We start from the raw sequence: 22,161 nt of genomic DNA on the forward strand, positions 1-22,161 counted from the left end.
ATCTGGGTACCACATGGTAAACACAGTTGTAAATACTACTGAAAAATGACAATCATCTCCTGAGAAAAATATTCTTAATCTAGTTTCCTGAGAATGATCACAGATCAAATTCAGCTAATGATGCAACACAAAAAGTCATCGGTCAGCAGGGAAAGTAGGCATCAGATGCAGGCACCCCCAGCAAGACCTCAAGCACTGAAATTATCGATTACAGGCTATGGGATTGTTATGCATGGAAACTTTCAAGATATAAACAATGATTTTTTTAAATGAGTGAGGTTGAAAGTACTATCAAAACTGATCAAGTTTTTTAAGTGAACATAATTTAAAAGTAGAACTTCTAGAACAAATGTTTAATTACTAATCACAAAAGGAATCATCTCATTGCTGAGCAGAAAAGGGAACTAGAGAAAAGGAAGACAAAGCTGAAGAAACTCTTTCCAATCTCACCGTACATGGTGGTGGTTTGCTTGTTTCTGAGATTGTCACAAAAACAAGTTTGATGCAAAACAAATAAACTTTAACTGATTTTTTTAATTAAACTGACAGATAGACAGACAGATGGATCAGTTGCATAGGGACCGGGCAGGTGGTATAAATGGGAATGTGAGAGTATGAGAATGACCCTGGGGCCTTCCCAATCTACCACCTTTTCAAACCCCCTTTTGTGAGTGACAGGAGTGCAATGAATGTTCCTCCCTCGTGCACAGATAGCTGCACCCACAGCCTCAGTGCTGGGGAGCAGTAGGGAGTGGTGGGGACTGGGTGAACGGGAATATGTGTGCCTCTTCCAGGGTGGCTGCGGCTGCACCTCTCAGCTAGCCAGCCCATCAGCCATGTGGGAACAAGGGCCTGGAATCTGTGGATCTTCTGATCTCTCAGTAAAATGCATAAATCCAGATTTTCATGTAAAATCTATTCATTTTTCAATGTAGTGCAAAGGTTTGTTTTAAGCATCTCTGAGCCAAACAAAACATTCCTGGAAACCTCACGAGGTAAAGGACCACCTCTGGTACTAGGACAGAGCCTCCTGGTTGAGTCACTGTGCCCCACGCCCCCGGACACACGCACTTCTCCATGGAAGCCAAGCAAAGCCCTGCGGTTTCTCCGGTCGTGTCTGCTGAGCTCAGAACAGAGAACCCTGTGCTGTGTACTCGGATGAATTTAATGTGCATGCATTACACCTCGGTAAGCTGCTATGTTTTAAAAGGGCAAATATGCTCAAATCTAACCCAAAGCCTGAGGTGCTCGGGTGCCTCCCGCCGACCTGGGTCAGGAAGCGCCTGCGGCTCCACCCTTCCGGCTTCTGTGCCTGTGCCACAGGGGAGGAATACTGAGGTTCCCTTAATTCATTGTCCCTTAATGTTGAATGCCCATTAATTACTGATTTCTTCCAGATAATACTTGTTAAAGAAGAATTAATACTATTGTTTTAGGACAAATGCTGCCCAAATACTGTCTTTAGTGGGGTTGTAATCAGCTTTACCCACTTTCCATCTAATCTGATTGAAGCAGATTTTGCACGAAGTCTTTTTTCCTTAATTTTGTTGCTGTTAAAAGATCACTATTTAGATCTGCCTCAAACTCCAAGTTCCTGAGATGAATTTAAAATCATAAGTTCATAAGTGACCTAAGCAAAGGGAGAGGTGGGGAGAGAGGGAGGGGTTCTGGCATATGGTGAAATTTGGGGGAAATGTTGGTCCCGCATTACTGAATATATTTTAGCCTCTTTTTCCCAGCTCTGTGTTTTAAGTCTGTTCATCATAATGCCTTTGGACTCTCTGCCCTTACTCCGTCATAATTATCCTTTAATACGCTGATAAATGAACTTTTAGCTTATCTTCCATTAATTCTCCAGAACAAGCCCAGCCATCCAAATAAAGTGTTTAACCCTTTGTGGCCGGTGTTCCCTTTCACGGAGGCAAGGAGGAAGTTCCTAGACTGGTTTCACAGGACGCTTGGCTCCAGCCAGACCTGCTGGGGTTCTGGAGCCTGAGAGCACTGCAGGGACCTGCTGAGACAGGAGGCAGAGGTCCTTTTTCACCTTGAAGTCCTCACCCCAGCCAGCGAGGCTCCAGCCCCCACAGCAGCCAGGGAGGACACGCCCTCTGGCCGGAAGAGGAGACCAGGGGGGGTCTGGGCAGGGCACCGAAAACATGGGCTACGATGGCCTGAAGGTTAGGGGGTCAGCCAGAGCTTGTCATCAGCTGTCAGTCTCTGACTTCACTGTGCTGCGATCAGCAAGCACGATCCACACCATGGTTTACATTTTTCAATTTTATTGACAGTTTCTTTATGGCTTAGCACCGTCCCAGCCCCTGTGATCATGCTACGTGTGGTTGAAAATAACGTATGTTCTCTGACGGGTGCAAAGGCCGACCGTCCGTTACAGGAGACTGGTCGCCTGTGTTAATCGAGGGCTCTGCTTCTTCATCTTATGTTTTTCAATCTTTACCTTCTTGATCTCTGTCCATTTTTAGATATGTCCGTTCAAAATCTCAGAAGTGATGGGGGATTTTTGAATTTCCCTTTGTGTTTCTGTTAGGGTTTGTTTTCTCTGTGAAAGTCACAAGCTTTACTCACTGCCAGCTGTGCGTCAGACCCAGCGGTGAGGACTTTCCACGTGTCACCACCTCATCTCACCCTCGCGGCAGCCGGGGGAGGCACTGCTCCCTGGCTCTGCAGCTGAGACGCCAGGGCCCAGAGGGGTGCGTGGCCCGTTGCCTCTGCTTCCACTGCGCGCCGCCCTGTCCTACGTACGCTCGGGGAAGCCGCCAGTTTCTGTGGCCTGCTGCCCCCTTATCCAGGGGAGTTTTTAGACTTATTGAAAGAGTTCTTTTAGACTTACATATAAATCACTTTTATCATGTATTTTTCCTAAATATTTTAAAAAGGAAAACATAAGTGAAACCATTAAGGTCCCCCTAAGACCTTCCCTCCAGAACCTGATGCTTCTGGTTTGCGTTTCGAGTCATAGCCATCACTGCCCGTGTTTCCACACACCTCGCCCCCGCTCCCTCAGGAGCGCTGACAACACAAGAGTGCTTTTTTAAAGGTTTTTTTTATAAACTGAAGTAGAGTCAGTTTACAATGCTGTGTCAGTTTCTGGTGCACAGCATCATGGTCCAGTCATACATGAACAGACATATGTTCCTTTCCATGTTCTTTCTCATTATTGGTCACTACAAGGCATTGAACATAGCTCCCTGTGCTCTACAGTAGGACCTTGCTGTTTATCTGTTTTATATGTAGCAGTTAGCATCTGCTAACCCTGAGCTCCCAGTTCATCACTCCCACCCGCTTCCTGCCCTGGTCACCGTGACTTTGTCCTCTATGTCTGTGGGTCTGTTTGACACAGAATTCTTTAAAAGTGCTTTGCCGCCGTCTCCGGGGTTTCCTCCTGGGCGCTCCTGTCCAGTAACATCCATGCTGCTGCTTTGTTAAAAAAATACGATTCTATTTAAAAAAATTTTTTATTGAAGTGTAGTTGATTTACATTAGTTTCAGATGTACAGCAAAGTGATTCAGTTAGACATATACATACATAAATGTATATATTTTCTTTTCAGATTCTTTTCCATTATATGTTATCATAGGAAATTGAATCTAGTTCCCTATGCTGTACAGTAGGTCCTTGTTGTTTATCTATTTCATATAAAGTAATGTGTATCTGTTAATCCCCAACCTCTAATTTATCCCTCCCCACCCTTTCCCCTTTGGTAACCATAGTTTGTTTTCAATGTCTATGAGTCTATTTTTGGTTTGTACATAAAATTTGTATCATTTTTTTAGATTCCACATATATGTGATATCATATGATATTTGCCTTTGTCTGACTTAATTCACTTAGTATGATAATCTCTAGGGCCATTCATGTTGCTGCAAACGGCATTATTCCATTCTTTTTTATGGCTGAGTAGTATTCCCATGTGTGTGTGTGTCTGTGTGTGTGTGTCTGTGTATATGTCTGTGGGTCTGTGTGTGTGTGTCTGTGTGTGTGTATATACCACCAATGCTGCTGCTTTGATGTTACCACAAAGTGCCAACAGAAGGCCTTCAGACCACAGCCCTCCCCAGAAGGCCCTTACCTGGGTTGCTGAGAATGCCAGGGGTTGCAGGCGTCTGTCTGACGGTCAGGAGTGATGTGCCAGTTCACCTGTGCACAGAGGAAGACACTGACTTTGGCACGTCCTAATTTTGTAGCTGTTACAGGTGAGGAAGCGTGTGTCTCAGGCGTGTGTCTGAAGACTAGGTAGGTAGTTACGTACATGAAGTTCTGTGATGCAGCCTCTGGGTGGCTTCCTCATATGGCAACATGAAACACGCCTTTCACTGCTTTCCACCTTAAACTCTAAGGAGACATTGTGTTTGAAAAATGCACCAAAGTTTTGTCTCAGTTTTGGTGTTCAGCCTGAACCTGCAGTCTGTACCTGGACCTGGCCCAGGAGCCGGGACGGGGCGTGCAGGGCCCTCAGGGAGCACCCCCCGGGGGTTCCATGCCCTCCTGCTTTTCTCCGGACGTCTCAGCGAACCGCACACTCCATCGGCGCCTGCACAGTGAATGGGACTGGAGGGATGTTCGTGGAAGAAGAGGTCAGCCGAGGAAAGTGCCATTTATTGCCTCAGACCCAGGACAGGGGTGGCCGAGTGTCTGGGCATGCGGGGACATGCACAGTTTTGCTGTCACTCTTCGGTGTGGGTCAAGGGACAGATTCGCTGCAGACGTCGAGCCGCCGTCCTGGCGGGAGGGCGAAGCTCTCACAGCTCACCAGCCGCGGCCCGCGTTGCAGCGTCCACACCTGGGAAGAAGGGGACAACGCAAGACTGTCCCCAAACTGGGAGCCTCTCTGCGGAAGACTCACCTGCAGCCAGTCAGGGCAGAAACTGCATCTGTCTCCCCGTGTCCCACCCTCCCAGCGGCCAGTGAAAGGAGGCCAGAGCAGCGGCAGGAGACCCACCTGGTGCGGGAGGTGCCCGGGTGCCTGGGGTTGTCGCGGCGCCACACAGAGAGACAGCCTCGCGGAGCTGGGGCAGGGCGGCCGGGCCGGGCTCACAGAGCCGGCCACGACTTGATGGAAGAGCAGGCAGAGGCCTGTGTGTTCAGTGCTTCCCAAACCACCGGGACTTGGGCCTTCTCTTCCAAGTCATTTGAGAGCCACGCTGCAAATACACGCCCAGACCCTCCCCAGAGCAGAAGGGGTGTTCACCCTCAGTGACCGCAAGTGATGAAGACGCCACAGCAGCGTTCAGGGGTAAATACTTCGAGTACTTACCAGCCCCCAGCTTGGAAACCCTTCGCGTGCACTGCCCCAGCCTGATTCCCTGCCTTCAAACAGAGAAAGCATCTCTGCCTCAAAGACAGTACAGCGGGAAGGTCAGCCAGCAAACAACACACAGCCGTGCTCTCAAAAAGCTGAAGAGTCACAACCATATTTTCAAAGTAAAGTATAACATTCGCCTCAATTTCTCAAATCGTTTAGGGGACACTCTGGTGGCCAATGGTGAGAGCCTTTCACGAAGTGACACTTGTTGGGGAAATCAAAGTCCCCAAGAGTGACTGGGCCAGGAAGCCTTGCCAATATGGTGTCAGTAACGTTGACTGCCTCGCTCTCAAGCTTTTCCTCTTCGGTATTATATTCCCTGTGGAAAATAAAATCCTGCGGCACCCTTTCCTGTGCCTTTAAGGCAAAGGGAGCTGTCCCGTCAAGCCTGCTGCAGGGTCCCCTGCATGGCTGGTCACACTGCGCACTGCAACTTTAAGAAGATTTGTAATAGGAAAGGAATCTTCCTAAAAGCATTTTCTGATCATTGTTACAGAATTCAATCCTCTTTTAGCTTAGAGACAAATGAGGTCCTGATGACCGGAGCAGAGCACCTTGAGAATTTCACATTCACTCCCCTGGCGACATAATCCTCTGCCAATGCATGGAGCATGTGACACCTGCAGGTTAATGTCAGGGAACAAAACCACAATCTGATTTGATTTCTTTTTGAGGGAGGAGAACCCGAAACCACAGAACGCAGCTGCATAATCATCAGACACAAAATAAGCTGTTCATCCGATTTCACATACACTCTCAACTGCATTTCACTTTTGAAATGACTACAAATTACTTTCTGAAATGATTCACTTTTCTGATTATAAAAAGTCCGTTGCAGGAAACAGGGGAAACAAGGTAGTAACGATTGTCCTAAACCCGCAACCCACAACTAAGCCCTGTTAATGTGTTGGTGTCTTTTGTGTGTACATAACTTTACAGCTTAGCATCACTCCTGATACAGCTCATTGCGCTGATTTATTTTTTCAGTTCACATCTTTTATGTGCAGTTTTAACTGTCATCGAAATAACTTCAAAATCTGGAAGAACACATCACTATGGTAACAGTGACAACCTCTGGGTGGTAGGAATATGTTTTTATCTTCTTATTTTATGTATTTTTAATCCAACTTTTCTAAGTTTTTACAATGCACATTTATTATTATGAAGAGACAATTTAAGCTCAAAAATATTTTTTCCTTGGCTGTGTAATATCTGTTCATGGATACACTCTGCTTTACTTCATCGTCACCAAAACTGTGGACAAATGCTCTTTCCAAGGCCCTGGGAGGGGCCCTAGCAATGAGATCATGTGGTTACATTTTATAAAATCTCCAAACTGTCATAACCACAGGCACCTGGGATGCTGCCATGTGCCCACCTCGCTTCCCTGCCTGTGGAGCTGCCCTGGGAGGTTGGAGGTACCTGGGGGTTGGGTTTAGGATGAGGTCGCCTCTGGCTGCAGCTCAGTTTCTGCAGCCGTGCAGTGTGGGGACAGTCTCAGAGATGCTCCTATGTCATCAATCCACCAGGATCTCAGAGTTTTTGAATCTTTCTGAATCCTTCACAAAATTAGTATGGCACTTAGAGAGCAAAACCAAACTCCATGGACATGGCTGGACCTGGAGCGTGTTGTGCTAGTGTAGTAAGTCCGAGAAAGACAGATACTGTCTGATCTAACTTGTATGTGGAACCTGAAATCAAGCAAAACAAATGAGCCAATTGAACAAAACAGAAATAGCTGCACAGGTTCAGAGAACAAACCAGCAGCCCCGAGAGGGGAGAGGAGTGGGGGGTGAAGAAAGGCGCAGACTCCCAGTTATGAAACCAATCCGTCACGGGGCGTGTGCGCAGCACAGGGGACAGAGACAACATTTTGTGATAACTTTGTATGGTGGGAAATCTACAAAGATATGAAATCACTGTGTTGTGCACCTGAAACTAATACAATATAGTAAGTCAATTCAACTTCAGAAAAAAAGTGGACAAACTTATAACAAAACTAGATGGTGGCGCTGGGAGGGAATAGCTCAGTGGTAGAGTATGTGCTTAGCACAAAGTCTCCGTTCAACCCCCACTTGCCTCCTCACCGGAAAACAGTTTTTTAATTAAAAAAAACTAGATGGTGGAGCGTCCCCTCCCCAGGCCCCCAAATCCGGAGAGAATTCAAAATGAGGAAAATTGCCAAAGAAATGAAGGCTAAACTGCAAGGAACATTAGAGCAAACAGTGCAACAGTTTATGCCTTAAGAGAAGCAGGAGGACTTTTTAAATATCATAAGGAAATCAAAAAAGAATAAAAGGATTTTTGTAAAAGTTACAAGCAGGCCAAAAAGATTCCCCGTGTGCTAACAGGAACTCCTGAAGCAAGTAACAGAAGTAAAGGAACAGAACAAAGGCTGAAGCCGCAATTGCAGAAAACTTCCCTGAAACATTAAAGGGGGGGGGGCGGTATTTAGAACTACAGCCTGAAAGAGTGCAGAGCACACGTGAGAAAATCAACCAGGATGCCCACCACGGAGACCCCGCCTAGTATGAAGCTGCTGAACTCCAGAGACAAGTAAGCAATCCTCGGGCAGCTGAGCAGAAAGGGCATGCTTTCACCCCTCCGCGCAGGCCGACCGGGCCACGGCCGGGAGAGTCTGACACCTGCCCCGGCCCCGCGAGGGGCCGAGGGCCGCAGCCGGCCGGTGCGGGAGGGGCCGCGTCTCGGGCTGCAGACGCGCCCTGCGGGACCAGGCTCGCCTCCCGCGGAAACACAGGCTCAGGACCACGTCCCCACGCGTGCTGGCTCGCGCTGCGGGTTTTCTCGAGAAGCCCCTCCAACAGCAGGGGCAAGAGTGCTCCAGGTGCGCGTGCGCGGACGAGCTCCGGGAGCAGGTGTGCAGACGGGGGAGGCGGCGATGTCGGGGTGCGTCGCTGGGCCCCTCTCTCTCTTTGGGGCCTTCGAGAGTGTGCCTGAGGCCCCCCGGGGAGGAACGGCCTTGCGGGTCTACTCCCACGGGTACCCACACCCGCGTCCAAGGAGCCCCAGCCCTGAAGGCAGACGCATCAGATTACTCCAGGGAGAAGCAGTCGGGGAGGATGGGAGGAGGGGCCGAGAGGAGGGGCAGCGGAGGGGGCGGTGGTCAGCACATTCGGAGGAGCAGACACCCCGCCTCCTCCTCTCAGCCCGGCATCTTCCAACCAGAGCTCGCAGGCGGCTCTTACTGAGCCCACACCAGGGCAGGCAGAGGGGCCAAGAGCCAACATCCCCAGGCCAACCACAGACTATGGTTAGCGGGTGGAGACCTCAGCTTTCCCCCAGCCAGGCTCCCGAGGCCCCCATCAGGCCTGAGCCGAGTGCCTATAAAGAAAGCGGAGTCTATAGGCTGGACTGGCCCTGTCCCCTCTCCGTCCCCTCCCCCAGTCCCGCTCAGGGCTCCCAGGATCACAGGATCCCAACGACACCCCCTGCACCAAATCCTCATTCAGGTCTGCGGTGCCGAGCCCAAGTCTGAATCCAGCGCCTTCGAACTCAGCGCCCAAGCCTGGGGAACGTGCAGCCCTCGGCTTGGAGACCTCGGTTACTGCTGCGCCCCCTTGCCCCCGGATCCCATGAGGCCACAGGACATCTGGGGCTGCCCCGACGCTCGGGGCCGTCTTTCCACCCACCCAGGGACCAACAGCGTCTCAGTGCAGGGAGGCGAGGGGCCCTGGGACTGTCCCGTGGGCCACGTGGTGGGACCCCACCCCCAGTTTGCTTCGCATTCCACACCCCCTCCTCAGGAAGGCTAAGCTCCTCCCACCAGCACTGTCGCGCATCGTCCCCCACGCAGAGCCCCCAGGACCTGCTCTCCGGCCTCTGTCCCCTCCCTGCCTTGACCCCGAGCTCTGGCCACACCTCCCAGCTCCACTCCCAGCCCCTCCCACCCCACCCCACTCTTTCTGAGGAGACACTGCTGAGGCCAGACCTCTAGGGCAGCGCCTCCACCCCACCCCCACCACTTCCCGGCTTGGCTCTCGAAATCCTCGTGGGACAGCTCATCCCAGCAACGGATGCGGACAGTTGGAGGCTCTTCCCGCCCCCGCAGGGCACTCAGCGCAGATGGAGTTGTCTGCAGTCAACAGTAGTGCTGTCTCGCTCACCTGTGGCCTGGGCGCTGTCCCCAGGAGGGAGCCCGAAAGCCGGCCTGGGACTGCGGCCCTGAGACCTGCGGGGCGGAGGAAGGAGATGCGGCCGGGAGGAGGGAGCGGGTTGGGGGCGGGCAGCACAGGCCTGGGAACCGGCCACTCTGCGAGTGAGCCCCTGTATCTGGCTGGGTCCTAGTCCCTTTAAAGCCTCAGTTCCCCGCTCCCTGAATGGGGATGATAACGTCAAGGCCAAGGCTGCAGTGGGATGAGAGGCCAGCCTGGTCACTGCTGTGGTCTCACGAGGACCGCTTTCCCATTGCTGGGGCCGCTGAGGTGGAAAGTCTGCCGCTACTGATGCCCCTTGGAAGAGGAATCTGCATGATCCAGAGAATTTTCTTCCAGCAACAGTTGTTAGAGGCAGGAGGCCTTGCTTCTATTAAGAGAGGATTCCAGACTGTCAGGCTTGGGTGGTTCCAGAGAGAAAAGATCTTAGAACATTCCCCAAGTTCCCCCAGGAGCCCCAATATCTAGATCCCACGATTCCTGGAATCTCCTTAATTGAATTGCCTGACGAATCCCGCCTCTGGGTCTCTACACCAGTCTCCGCACCCACTCCAAGCAGGGGACACCCCAGACTGCCACCCTCAATGGTACACGTCCAGACAGACGGCCACCCCCTTTGTGCGAAGGGAGACTGGTAACGGGCAGTCGGAGTGTCCTCCGAGAAGACAAAAGACCTGCTGGAGTGTGCAACCATTCGGGGCAGCCGCCACTCCCTCCGCAGGCGGCTGGGGCCTGCGCTGTCCGCGGCCAGCTGCCACGTCCTGGGAGAAGAATAAGAATGGAGTCGGCGTGTGGGCGGGACAAAAGCCACCGGCTGACCTGGCCAGCCTGCCTCGCAGGGCATCCTCGGCATCTGGGTCCCCAGGGCTGCCTCTGTTTAACTATCACGACTTCAGTCTTGAGGAGACAACAATGTTTGCAGAACTCAAATGGGCCGTGAGACTAAATTAATTCCCAAGGTGGCCAGAACCAAGATGCTAATTGGTTTGGCTAATGGCCCTTCCCCCACCAAACAGATTGCCTCATTCTTCAGGCGACTAATTATTAGCTGAAGCCATGAATAGAAAGAGATGGAAAGGACCTGTCACCTCCCGCTTAGTAAATGTTAAAGCTTTGTTCTTCGCAGGCACAGTGAAGGACCAGGGCCTGTGGGGGCGGGAGGGCCAGGGATGAGGAGCTAGTCAGGGATCCCGTGGGTACAGACTGGGTGGTGCTGGGGGCCGAAAGCCATGTCATCTCAGGCCCCAGCAAATTCAGGCTTCAGACAGGTTGACCAAGCTCGTATAGGAGTCTGGGTTTTTACAAAGCAGGAGTGTAACTCTGATGTACACTGTCAGGTTCTAAAAGGTAAAAGGTGCTTCCTAGCACTTTTAACTTGTGTCCCATTATGAGACCACATGTTTACGCCATAAATCACTATTTTCCACAAATTCAGACATGACTTCACTGCACTGTATTTCAGTGTATTGAAGGCATCACTGGTTAAGTGCAAATAACTGAAATCTACTGCAACTTTTCAGTCACCCATCTTCGCCCCACATCTTATTATGCAAAATTCCAAAGACACAGGAAGTTCACTGTGAACCCCGTTGAGCCCTCACACATTCTCCAGGTCTTACACCCGTGCTGTGTCTGCCTCACCACAGATCGCTCCCTCTGTCCTCGTCAGGCCCTCGAGCTTGGCACCCAAGTTGCTGACATCCGTGTCCTTCCACCAAACACACCAGCACGTGTGTCATTAACCAGAGGTGAGCAGGGGCGGGGGGCATTTTCAGGTAAACCACATACAAGGTCACACTCGATTCCAGAGTGCCCAGTTCCAGAGCCTGGACAAAAGTGTGCAGCCCCCGGGGCCACCCTTCCCACGATGCTCAACATTCCAGCTCCTTAAAAGCTCTCTGGCCCCTTCTAGTCAACTCAGTCCCACCTCATAGGCAACAACTATTGATTTTTTTTCCACCGTAGTCACAACCTACTGTTTTTGTTTTGTTTTGTTGAGGTGGTGGTAATTAGGTTTAATACTTTTATTTATTTATTTGTTAATGGCGGTGCTGAGGACTGAACCCAGGACCTCGTGCATGCTAGGCACATGCTCCTCCACTGAGCTGTGCCCTCCCCCTACAACCTACTTTTGCTATTTGCATTTTAATATTCCTGGAACCTTGATAAATAAAAGTGGTCCAGGACTCTCTCGACTTCTGAGAGGTACAGAGGACAACCTTACTATTCTTAAAAAAAATTGCCAAACCATAAATGTGCTTTCTTGACTGTCTCCTTGAGTTTCTGTTCGCTGCTGACACTTGGACACTGAGGTCTCCAGCTGTTACTGTTCAGTTGTTTCTTCGTTCAGTTACTTCAGCTTTTTCTTCATGTATTTTGAGTTCAGTCGCTCCAGTTATGCTTCACTTGTTTTTACCTTGTTTTAGGTGTATATATATGCTTATAATTGTCAGGTCTTCCTGACAGATTGACCCTATCATCATTCTAAAATATACATCTTTGTTTTTAGTAAAAATGTCTGAAAGTCCATTTTGTGTGATCTTAGTGTAGCCACTTCAGCTGTCTTTTGGTTACTGTTTGCTTGATGTAATATTCGCACTCTTCCACTTCCAGCTATTTGCGTTTTTGAAGTTAACATGTGTCTCTTGTAGACAGTAATCTGTTGGGTTTTTTTTTTTTAATCTAGTCTCTCAATCTTTGCCTTTTTATTGGAATATTTAGTCCATTTACATGATAAGTAATTACTGATAAGGTAGGGTTCATGCCTTCCACGTTGTTATGTGTTTTCTACATGTTTTATGGCTTTTTTGTTCTTCTATTACCCCATAACTATCTTTGCTGTGTTAAATATTTTCTGTACATCATTTTAATTCATTCCTTTGCTGTTTATTTTACTGTTTTGGGATGATATTTTGGTGTTGTCCTGGGGATTACAATACGTATTACTTGATAGTAATCCAGTTCTGACTAATGCTAGTTATTTCAATAGTGTTCAGAACCTCTGCTCCAGTCCAGCTCTGCCCCTTCTCCCCCTTGTGTCCTTCTACCGTCATACAAATCACCTCCTTACACACTAAGTTCAACACTGTCTTATACTTATTGCTTTATGTATCTGGAGGGGATTCTAATTCAAAAAGACACTTGCACCCCAATGTTCACAGCAGCACTATTTACCATACCCAAGACATGGAAGCAACCTAAATGTCCATCAACAGATGACTGGATAAAGAAGTTGTGGTATATGTATACAATGGAATACTACTCAGCCATAAAAAAACAATAAAATGCCATTTGCAGCAACATGGATGGCTCTGGAGAACGTCATTCTAAGTGAAGTAAGCCAGAAAGAATGCCATATGATATCACTCATATGTGGAATCTAAAAAAAGAAGAAGAAAAGACACAAATGAACTTATTTACAAAACAGAAACAGACTCACAGACAGAAAACAGACTTGTGGTTACCCGGGGGGAAGGGGGTGGGAAGGAATGAATTGGGAATTCAAGATTTGCAGATACTAACTACTATATATAAAATAGGTAAACAAAAGGCTTCTTCCGTGGAGCACAGGGAACTATATTCAATATCTTGTAGTAACCTACAATGAAAAAGAATATGAAAGGAATATGTGTATGTTCATGTATGACTGAAACATGATGCTGTGCACCAGAAATTGACACAATATTGTAAACTGACTATACTTCAATAAAAATATACATATAATTATTGCTTTATATGGTTGTCTTTTAAATCACATGTGAAAGGAAAAGACTTAAAAACAAAAACACAGGATACGCTCTTTTGTATTTAACTATATAGTTACCTTTTTGGTGTCCTTTGCTTTTTCACGTGAATTCAAATTACTGTCTTTTGTCCTTGCATTTCGGCCCAAAGGACTCCTTTTTGCATTTCCTGTAGGGCAAGCCTACTAATGACTAACTCCCTCAGGTTTCATTCCTCTAGGAATGTCTTCATTCCTCCTCCATTTTTGAAGGGCATTTTTGTTGAATACAGAATTATGGAGATTTTTTCTCCTCATACTTTGTATCATCCAACTGCCTTCTGGTCCTTGTGGTTTCTGATGAGAAATCAGCTGTCAATCTTACAAGAATCCATTATAGGTAATAAAATGTAGGTCACTTCTCTCTTCTTTCAAGATTCTCTCTTTGTTTTGGGATTTCAACAGTTTGTTTATGGTGTGTTTTTTGTGTGGATCTCTTTGAGCTGGTCCTACGTGGAGTTTGTTGAGCTTCTGAAATGTGCAGATTTATGTTCTGCATCAAATTTGACAAGTTTTAAACTACTTCAAATATTCTTTGTGCCCCTTTCTCTCCTTTCTTACTGGGACTTCCATTATGTGTATTTTTGTATGCCTGATAGTGTCCCACATGTCTTTTATACTCTGTTTTTATTATTTTTTCTTTCTGTTCCTCAAACCAGGTAATCTCAATTGACCTATTTTCAAAATTGCTGATTCTTGATTCCACAGTTCAAATCTGCTACTAATATTTCATTTCAGTCATTGTCCTTTACCCATTCTAGAATTTCTATTTGGTTCTTTTTAAATAATTTCTCTTTATTGACATTTTCTATTTGGTGAGATAATTGTTCTCACATCCTACTTCAGCTCTTCAGACATTTTTATTTAGTTCTTTGAACATATTTACAAAAGCTGTGTTAAAGTATTTGTCTAGTAAGTCCAACATCTTGATTTCCTCAGGGATAATTTCTACTGACTGCTTTTTTCCTGTGAATGAGTCACATTTTACTGTTTCTTTGCATGTATCACATTTTTGTTGTTGAAAACTGGACATTTTGGGCAATATATTGTAGCAGCTCTGGACATTTATTACCAGGGCTTGCTGGTGCCTGTTTCTTTGCTTAGTGGCTTGTCCAGACCTTTCTGTTGATGTCTACTTCTCCTAACACGGGCAACTTCTCTGTCACTCCTCAGACTGCACAGGGCATTTGCAGTCACCTGACCCTTCCCCCTTCCAGGGATGACAGTCGCCTTAGCTGAGCTCTCTTTGGCTGTCTCTTTCCCTGAGGAAATGACTGCCTCCTCTTACATTTCTAGCTCATCTGCCTCTACTGCCATCATACCCAGAGTTAACCCCTACTAATTGCTAGCTGATTGTTTGACACTATCCTGTAGCATAAATTGCATAAAAGGAAGGAAGGTAAAGGAGAGAGTTTGTGTTCTGTCCTGTTCTGTTTTGTTTTGCCATAAAAGACGCTCTTGGTGCAATCTGTGAAACGTGGTACACGTGGATTCCATGACAGGCCCATCAGCGTCAAGTTTCTATTTTGATGTGTGCACTGTGGCTACATGGGAAAGTATCTTAGTAAGAGCCTCGGTAAGAGACTAATAGCTGTTAAACTAAGCAATTAGAGTCTGCTCCACAGTCTATTATGAACAGTTGCTTAACTGTTTAGCAGACAAATGTCTATCCTTGAGGGCACTGGTATCTGTAACTCTCATGAGGTCTAATACACAGGCACACAAATTTATCAGCCAACACTGAGCTTGATCTGGATTTTCCAGCCTCTGTGTCAAGCATAGGAACACAGAGACAAGTCCGTGTCCAGGCCCTCGGGTGTGTCTGTTCTGGTGGGAAAAGCTGGAGGACACCTTCAAGGGACAAGCAAGAGGGTGGGGGCTGAAGAACAACAGGAATTCAGACGAGGGGAAGGAGTCAGTGTGGAATGAAGAGAGAATCATAGGCAGAAGTAGCAAGACCCAGAGGACCTTAGCCAAATTACTTTTCATGTGTTTTTTTATGAGACGAGTTTGGGCTTGCCAGTAAAGGTGCGAAGACAAGAGGTGGTGCGTGTGCAGGGCAGCCAGTGAGTCATCATTTCTAACAGCGAAAGGCTGGAGGAATGGGGCTAAATATGCCACATCTGTGCATCGGCTGGCCAGGCCGCCACCAGGGAGAGCTGCCCTTCTCTCTGGGAGTCACTGCTGTGGTTACGGGAGGGCGTGCGTCTCGGAGGGGCAAGAGGGGTCTGCGGGGCGTGCTCCCCACCACCAGGAGCTGCTGGTGCTGCTGGTGGGAAGGTCTGCAAATCATCAAGCCTCCCACTTAAGATTTGTGTAGTTTGCCAGGTGCAGTAAGCTGCAGCTCACTTTTTTTTAAGTTGAAAAAAAAGTTTTTCCAGTGCTGGCTTCGGCAGCGCATGTGCTGGAACTGGAACAATACAGAGAAGATTAGCGTGGCCCCTGCGCAGGGATGACACGCACATTCGTAAAGAGTTCCAATTTTAAAAATTGTGTATATTAATAAGTAATTACCTCTAGGATATATCGTTAAATGGAAAACGCATCTATAACAAGGTATACAGAAGGCAATCTGATATCTACCCAGGCCCGGAGCTTCACCTGAAGGAGGATGGAGGGGAGGAGCGGGTGCGGGGCGTCTCCAGGGGCGGAGAGAACCGCGCGGAGCGTGGGGACCAAGGGGCCATCCGTCTTCCAGAGCTTAGGGCGAGGCGCGGTGGGGGGCACGGAGCGTGTGCGGGGGCGTCTGCGGTGACCGCCACCCCGCAGGTGCCCTTGTCGTGCGGGCTGAAGCCAGCGGGGCGGGTGCAGACAGCCCGGATCAGGAGCGGCCTTCCAGGCGTGTGTTTCTCCGTGAACTAAATCCGACAACCCACCGAGCCCCGTGTCAGGTCCTACGGCTCAGTTTTGGCACAGATTTTAAACTCAGCCAAGTCCTCTTTCATTCGTTAAAACCGGGTGGGCGTCTGGCTGCGCACGCGCCCCGCACTCACGGCCGCGGGAGCCGGGAAACCACGTGAGATCACCAGGTTTTTGGAGGGACGAGCCCCAGCCCGGTCTATGCTGCCACCTGGTGTCCGCCCGGCAAACGACCCCAAACCTTCAAATGTGAGCTCAGAACTGAGGGCGGAAGGTCGAGGATGAACCACTGTATTATGACTGAAAAGTACGTTAGACACACAGACGCACACAGGCTCCGCGTGAACGAAACTCCCCGGCAGAGCAGAAGCAAGCTGTTAGCAGCGGTGGCTTCCAGAAAGGGGGACCGGGTGGCTGGGAACACGGTCACCGTGTGTTATTTTGCACCTTTTCAGTTTTGAGCCATAGCAATGTATTGTCAATTGAAAAATGAAGTAGAGCTTAAAAAGAAAAACATCTGCTTATTAAATTTGATTGGCATGTTGACAAGGGGCCACCTTTTCCTCAGCGATTGATTCACGGTACTTAAATACTTAGTGTTTACTCTTGTCTGCGGGAACATCGGGGAAGAAAACAGACACATCCCTGCCCTCCTGAAGCTCAGACTCTCCTGAGAGGAGGGCCTTGGAGCACATGTTGAGGGCCGCAGAGCTCCGGGAAGCTGGGTGCTCGGATGCCTGGCTGGGGAAGCAGAGCCCCAGCCTTGGGCCAGCGAGGTGGGAGCAGTCACCCTCCCCTCGCTTCAGACCTGTGAGGGGTCCTGTTGTTTCAGTGCTTTTTCTGACATGTCACGAGTGTGACCTAATGGGTATTGCATTGTATTCACCCAGGAGCCGGAATGCACACATTCTTCTCAAATAAAAACTGTGAATTTACAAAAAGTAGTCACAAGTGGGGCTACAAAGCAAGCCTGAACAAATTCAAAGAATGGGTGTTACAGGGATTATATCCCTGACCACAGTGCAACAAATGGTTAATTTAAGAAATTAATTTAAAAGTGTAAAACATTCCTAACTCATGGGACAGAGAAACATCCTAATGGAAGTCAGAAAATGCTTCAGACTGACAACTGTAAAAAGACAACACAGCACACTCGTGGGAGAAGGCTAAAACGGTGTTAAGGGGAAAGTGACAGCTTTAAATGCATGTATAAGATGGCTGAAAATTAATGAGACAATTAATTAGAGGAAAAACAGAATACACTCAAAGAAAGTAGAAAGAAAGAGTAAAGACGAGAGACATTTAGAAATATCAAAGATACAACAGATGTTCAACAAAGACAAAAGTTAGTTCTTACGGGGGAAGTAACTAAACTTTTAAATTTCTAGAAATGCTGATCAAGAGAAAAAAGGGAGGGCACAAAGAAATTGCACTATGAAAGGAGGCTGTAACTACAAGTGCTGAGAAGATCTGAGTGATGTCATACCAATAAAGTTGAAAACTTAAGTGAAAGGGAGAAATTTCACTAGAAATATACCAAAATTGCCTGAAAAAAGAAACAGAAAACTTGAATAATTGCAAACAGAGTCATCTTTTTTGTTGTTGCTGGTTTTGGGGTTTTTTTTTTTTGGTTTTGGGGTTTTTTTTTTTTCCGATGGAGATGCTGGGGATTGAACCCAGGAAACTCATACATGCTAAGCATGAGCTCTGATCGCCACCCACCCGCCCCCCGGCTCCCCAGCCCCGGGAGATGGAATCATCTAAAATGTTTCGCATAGAAAACAGGCATAATCCCCTGGAAATGCAAGAAACAGAACACTTGAGTACTACACAAACATTCTAAAGATTTCAAACACTGTCTGCAACTCCTTTTGCAAGGCTGACGTAAGCTTATAGCAAATCCAAACAAGCATATGTAAGAAAGAAAATTAGAAGTTAATCTATTTTGTGAACATAGAAACAAAGAGCCTAAACACAATTTAGAAAATCAAATCCAGCAACATACAAAAACTTTCTGTTGTATATCAGAAATGGTTCAACCTAAGAATTTAATTTACCAACAAGAAAAAAAGAATTAATTTTGCCACATTTACAAGTTAATGGAGAGAAGTCATCTAATCATCTCAATCGATGAATAAAACACATGAAATAAAATTCAACGTCCATTAATGGTTTTTTAAAATCTCTTAAACTACAAAGAGAAGAAAGTTTTCTTTTATTTATTTTTTTTAACATTTTTTTTATTGAATTACAGTCATTTTACAATGTTGTGTCAAATTCCAGTGCAGAGCACAATTTTCCAGTTATACATGAACATACATATGTTCATTGTCACATTTTTTTCTCTGTGAGCCACCGCAAGATCTTGTATATATTTCCCTGTGCTACACCATGTAATCTTGTTTATCTATTCTGCATATGCCTGTCAGTACCTACAAATTTTGAAGTCCCATTCTGTCCCTTCCCACCCCTGCCCCCTTGGCAACCACAAGTCTGTACTCTATGTCTATGAATCTGTTTCTGTTTTGTATTTATGTTCATTTTTTTTTTTTTAGATTCTGCATATGAGTGATTTCATATGGTATTTTTCTTTCTCTTTCTGGCTTACTTCACTTAGAATGACATTCTCCAGGAACATCCATGTTGCCGCAAATGGTGTTACGTTGTCAGTTTTTATGGCTGAATAGTATTCCATCGTATAAATATACCACAACTTCTTTATCCAGTCAGCTGTTGATGGCAACTGTTTCCATGTCTTGGCTATTGTAAATAGTGCTGCTATGAACATTGGGGTGCAGGTGTCCTTTTGAAGTAGGATTCCTTCTGGATACATGCCCAGGAGTGGGATTGCTGGGTCATATGGTAAGTCCATTCCTAGTCTTTTGAGGAATCTCCATACTGTTTTCCACAGTGGCTGCACCAAACTGCATTCCCACCAGCAGTGTAGGAGGGCTCCCTTGAGAAGAAAGTTTTCTTAATCTGATAAAGGATAAAATACATTTAATGGGAAAAGGCTGAGGGTGTCCACGGAGGGGAGGACAGCAAGTAACAGCTACTCAAAAAACCAAACACAAACCCCCCTCCCCTGGCTGCTAATGCTCTCCCAGACAGTGCTCTCCTGTACTTCTTGTCATCCCGGCTGGATTGTCACTAAGGTGCAGTGGCCTTAGCTGGGCATCCGGCAGGAAGCCAATGTGGCAGGCAGAGCAATGAAAGCCAACCTTGCTTGGCAAGGTCGAGCTTTCCCTCACATCTTCCATGCAGGCCCCAGGTTTTGGAAAATGGAAGGCCTGTCATAAGTGCAGCAGCTCTGACTTTTCCGGGAAGTTAAGAGATAAATTTGGATGAGAAGGCAATGGTTTGTGGTGATAGACTGAAGGACCGGAGGAGGAAATGAAGGAGGTGATTAAGATACTTTATTTAGTATTATTAGCTCAATGACCTGTGAGCCAGGGGTGTCTTAGGTCAAGTTCCCCCAAAAACCAATCCTGAGAAAGCATGGAGGCCGGCAGTGTCTGGAGGTGACCCCAGGAAACGTCAGCAGGGGGGAGTGGGACAGAGCAGGGAAAGTCATGACGGCGACCACCTTGGGCAACTGTAGAACATGCCCGAGACTTGTCCCACTTGGAGGACAAGGGAGAGAGTGGCAAGGAGTCAGGGTGTTCATACCTGTCACTCTCCCCAAAGCGGCATCACCTCCCAGCCCCGCCAGCTGCTGGCCAAAGGAGCGCCGTCCTGGGGAGAAGCCCGTGTGCAACGGGGCAGACGTGGATAAAGCAGATGCCGTGCCCCTTCCCCAGGGAACCAGGAAATCCACTTCCATGGCTTCATGTAATGGGCAGGCGCCACTGTCCTTCTGGACTGGAGGACCTGCACAAAATAGCAGGCTTTCTCCACTCTGTCCTTAGTCACGTGGGGGCAACTGAGGCAACCTAGTAACTCATCTTCCTTGTCTAAAACTCTCACCCTCAAAGCAGGGCCGTCAGGCCTCCCTGCTCTGCATGCATTTCCTGCACCGCCCACATCTCAGCTGTCCCTCCTGGCTCCTGTATTTGCACGGTGGGTGCCAACTGGCTTCCGTCAACCTCCACCTGCAGGCCTAGGCTGCTGCTTCTGGCTGACTCGTGAGAACTGCGGAAGCCAGAAATCATCCATCCGTTAGTTCTGCAAACAGACACTGGTGTTGTCTAGTTGGGGTGTCAGCAAAGGCAGTCTGACACCAGAGCTTTGCTGCAAGTACAGCTGACGCTTGAACAACTTGAAGGGTAGGCGAAAATCCACAGTTTTACAGTTGACCCTCATATCTGCCGATTCAGCCATCTAAGGAGTGTGTAGTACTCTGGTATGTATTTATTGGGAAAAAAATCGGCATATAAGTGAACCCACGCAGTTCAAACCAGTGTTGTTCAAAGGTCAGCTTTAGTTTATTTGGGAAGGAGGCCAATGAGGAAGAGAAAGCCAACCCAAGGAGCCAGGCATGACTGAGCTGGTTACCTCTGTGGGCAGGTGAGGTCCAGTCCCACTCCTATGCTACCAAGGAGGGCTGACACATTCGTCCCCAACTAGTTACGGATTAACCTCCCTGAACTTCTAGGCAGTATGCTCAGGGCTTCCCGAGACTTCATGGGAACTCTCCATCACCACTGGAGAGCTGGAGTCAGCATGGGCTGAGAGGATGTGGACACAACAGTGTTTGCCCCAAGCACCATGTGCCAGACTGTGCGGGGTGTGCCAGCACCGTCAGGACAAACTGCTTCCTTGCTTTCACCAACCCTACCTCTCTGTGGTGGAATAAAGAATATACTAATATGCAAACCAACCAATAAATAACAATGGGTGTGATAAATGCTATCCAGCAAATAGCAGAAAGGCAGGGGGGCAGAAGTACGATAGTTAAAATTCTGTGAAAAGGTGGCATTTGAGCGGAGTCTTAAAGGATGAAAAGAATCTATGCCTCAGGCCCATCAGGCTGCTATAACAAAAATACCATAAATAGAGTGGCTTTTAAATAACAAACATTTATTTCTCATAGTTCTGGAGACTAGGAAGTCCAAGATCAAGACGCCAGCAAATTCACTGTCTGGTGAGGGCTGGCTTCCTCAGAGCTCTGACTTTTCACTGCACCGTCACGCGGCAGAAGAGCTGAGGGACCTCTCTGGGGCCTCTTTTATGAGGACACTAATGCCATTCATCTCCCAGAGGCCCCATCTCCTAACATCATCACCTTGAGGGTTTGGATTTGAACATAGAACTTGGGGAGACGCAAGTACTCAGATCACAGCCTTTTACTAAGGCAAGGCCTGGGGGAAGAGCCTTGCAAGCAGCAAACAGCATGCAAAGCCCGTGTCAGTAAAACTGACGAATTCTAGGAATTCTAAGTGAAATAAGGTGAAAGCCATGTCGTGAGCGAGGCAGACAGAGACAGGGCCATCACTTTCCATGTACAGATTTCAAAATATTAGAACAAATGTAAACTGAAACTGTTACGACTGTATGTGAGAAAGAATTTTGTCCAATTGGATTGCAAAGATCCAAAGGTTTGCAAAGACGGCCGGTGAAAAGGAGTGGAAACCCGCGCTCCTGTACGTTACTGCAGGCCGTACACGTTAGTACGATGTGTAAGGAGCGGTTTGGCCATATGCATCCGATATTTAAAAGAGAGAAAGGGAAAGGACATGTCCTTTCCCATAGCAGTTTCTCTTCCCAGCGTCTTCCCCACGGACGTACCTACACTGTGTGCCCAAGTACCTGTGTCCTCGGGGTTCGGTAGCAAACGTGGCACGAGGTACTCTGCGGGCTAATGCTGCCTCAAAACCAGAACCCCGGGTTTGACTCGTGTCGGGCATTGCAGATACTGAGTATTATCCTCCGAACTGAGAAGGAACCTTGAGCCTGAAAACCGATGCGGGCAACTTTATACGCAATTACGAAGTTTACCGTGGTAACTTACGCAGGCAGGATGGGGGACGGACGGTCCAGAGTCGAGCGCAGCTGCACGCTTTGCTGCCAAAGGGTACAGGGGAACTTA

General features: G+C 47.7%; 1 non-coding gene across 1 annotated transcript; it reads left to right on the top strand.

Annotated features, from left to right (window-relative positions):
- Positions 1-15,654: 15,654 nt before the first annotated feature.
- LOC116147522 (U6 spliceosomal RNA) lies at positions 15,655-15,761 on the top strand. Its single transcript, XR_004131085.1, has one exon. It is a non-coding gene; the product is annotated as a U6 spliceosomal RNA (small nuclear RNA).
- Positions 15,762-22,161: the final 6,400 nt, after the last annotated feature.

The sequence above is a fragment of the Camelus dromedarius genome, chromosome 18 (genome assembly GCF_036321535.1).
Source record: "Camelus dromedarius isolate mCamDro1 chromosome 18, mCamDro1.pat, whole genome shotgun sequence".
Taxonomy (NCBI): Eukaryota; Metazoa; Chordata; class Mammalia; order Artiodactyla; family Camelidae; genus Camelus; species Camelus dromedarius.